Raw genomic sequence first — 2,831 nt, 5'->3', positions numbered from 1 at the left:
ATAGAAGTTAAATAAGCAGGGTGACAATATACAGCCTTGATGTACTCCTTTTCCTATTTGGAACCAGTCTGTTGTTCCATGTCCATTTCTAACTGCTGCTTCCTGACCCGTACATAGGTTTCTCTAGAGGCAGATCAGGTGGTCTGCTATTCCCATCTCTTTCAGAATTCTCCACAGTTTATTGTGATCCACACAGTCAAAGGCTTTGGCATAGTCAATAAAGCAGAAATACATGTTTTTCTGGAACTCTCTTGCTTTTTCAATGATCCAGCAGATGTTGGCAATTTGATCTCTGGTTCTACTGCCTTTTCTAAAGCCAGCTTGAACATCTGGAAGTTCATAGATCATGTATTGCTGAAGCCTGGCTTTGAGAATTTTGAGCATTACTTTACTAGTGTGTGAGATGAGTGCAACTGTGTGATAGTTTGACCATTCTTTGGCATTACCTTTCTTTGGGATTGGAATGAAAACTGACCTTTTGCAGTCCTGTGGCCACTGCTGAGTTTTCCAAAATGGCTTGCATATTGAGTGCAGCACTTTCACAGCATCATCTTTCAGGATTTGGAATAGCTCAACTGGAATTCCATCACCTCCACTAGCTTTCTTCATAGCGATGCTTTCTAAGTCACACTTGACTTCACATTCCAGGCTGTCTGTCTCTAGATGAGTGATCATACCGTCATGATTATCTTTGTCGTGTAGATCTTTTTTGTACAGTTCAATCGTGGGCAGCTGTGATGGTGCAGAAGCGCAGCTGAGAGGAGCTACCCCACATCTGAGGTCAGGGGCAGCGGCCAAGAGTGCCAGGCTGCAACAGCGCAGGAATGGCCAAGATGAGCTACCCCGCGTCCAAGTTCAGGGGTGGTGGTCGAGGGGAGCTACCCCACATCCAAGAAGCTGTGGCTGCGCAGGTGCAGGAGGGCCTAAAGCAGCTACTCCACGTTCAAGGTCAGGAGGGGCGTTGGTGAGGAGATACCACTCGTCCAAGGTAAGGAGCAGCAGCTGCGCTTTGCTGGAGCAGCCGTAAAGAGATACCCCACATCCAAGGTAAGAGAAATCCAAGTAAGAAGGTAGGTGTTGCAAGAGGGTATCAGAGGGCAGACATACTGAAACCATACTCACAGAAAACTAGTCAGTCTAATCACACTAAGACCACAGCCTTGTCTAACTCAATGACTGATGTTGGATAACATTATATAATATAAAAATCTACTCTTTTTAATACAGGAAAAATCTTAATGGCATATGCTACTGTAATAGCTATATTTGATATTAATATTATTACTTCCTTGGTGACTCAGAGGTAAAAGAATCTGCCTGTCAATGCAGGAGATGCAGGAGACTCAGGTTTGATCTCTGGGTCAGGAATATTCTGTGGAGAAGGGAATGGCAACCCATTCGCTTACACTTCTGGTATTCTTGCCTGAAACATGTCATGGACAGAAAAGCCTGGCTTGTTACAGTCCAAAGGGGTCACAAAGAGTCAGACACAACTGAGCCCACACACACTTATTACTTATATTTTAATTCTTATTTTCTGTCGGTTTTTTAAGTTTCATATATTGTCTATTTATTTGTGTTCCATTATTCTGATAATTAGAAAGGTTTATGCTGAGAGGTTATATTCACAAGTTTATATAAAACCTTTAGTTTTCTAATTATTGCAACAATATCTATTCTTCTACAAAATTAAAATAGTAAGTAGAGTATTAGTGTTTTTAGAGTATTTCCTCTTTCTACTCTTTTCTTACTGTTCAGTTTTTGTATTATTAAATATTATTAGGTTTGATTTTAGTTACACAGCTGAGGCAATCAGCAAATGACTCTAATCTACTAAAGAAACGTGAAAAATAGGCTGCTGACAGTCAAACCATACTATTCCCCTAAAATGCTGAAAAACCATACCATGACCATGTTTGAGACAAGGAAGAAAAAAGGCCACACCACAAAGACAAAAGAATGTCTAAAATTGCTCTCCTGACTAATGTGACTGGTTGATATTTTATTAAAAATGAAAACTCAAATGGAATATCAATGCTCACACGTCTAAGATTAGTGAATTAAGACATTCTGTCATTAAATGGCCCCTATTCTTGACAGCATCTGATTAAATCTGATCTGCTGCTGCTACTGCTGCTAAGTCGCTTCAGTCATGTCCCACTCTGTGCGACCCCGTAGATGGCAGCCCACCAGGCTCCCCCATCCCTGGGATTCTCCAGGCAAGAACACTGGAGTGGGTTGCCATTTCCTTCTCCTAAATCTGATCTACTATTCCTTAATTCGGAGAAGGCGATGGCACCCCACTCCAGTACTCTTGTCTGGAAAATTTCATGGACAGAGGAGCCTGGTAGGCTGCCATTCATGGGGTCGCTAAGAGTCTGACATGACTGAGCGACTTCACTTTCACTTTTCACTTTCATGCATTGGAGAAGGAAATGGCAACCCACTCCAGTGTTCTTGCCTGGATAATCCCAGGGATGGGGGAGCCTGGTGGGCTGCTGTCTATGGGGTCGCACAGAGTCAGACATGACTGAAGTGACTTAGCAGCAGCATTCCTTAATTACTTCTCAGAACCATCCACCACAAATTCAGCTCCTCTAAGATATGTTTAGGTGCCCTAGTTTCTCTGCTTAGTGTTCTGCTCTGTGGCACCAAGTTCATTAAACTTTATATGTGACAGTAAATGCAATTAATGAAATAAACATATACACATTTTATATATAAAGAACGAATAGAGGATACTTATGAAGAGAAACAAAAGCTCAACATTCAGAAAATGAAGATCATGGCATCTGGTCCCATCACTTCATGGGAAATAGAAGGGGAAACAG

This window comes from Bison bison, unplaced genomic scaffold, assembly GCF_000754665.1.
Source record: "Bison bison bison isolate TAMUID 2011002044 unplaced genomic scaffold, Bison_UMD1.0 scf7180017864489, whole genome shotgun sequence".
In the NCBI taxonomy this organism is placed as follows: Eukaryota; Metazoa; Chordata; class Mammalia; order Artiodactyla; family Bovidae; genus Bison; species Bison bison.
Note: the sequence above shows the minus strand (reverse complement) of the source record.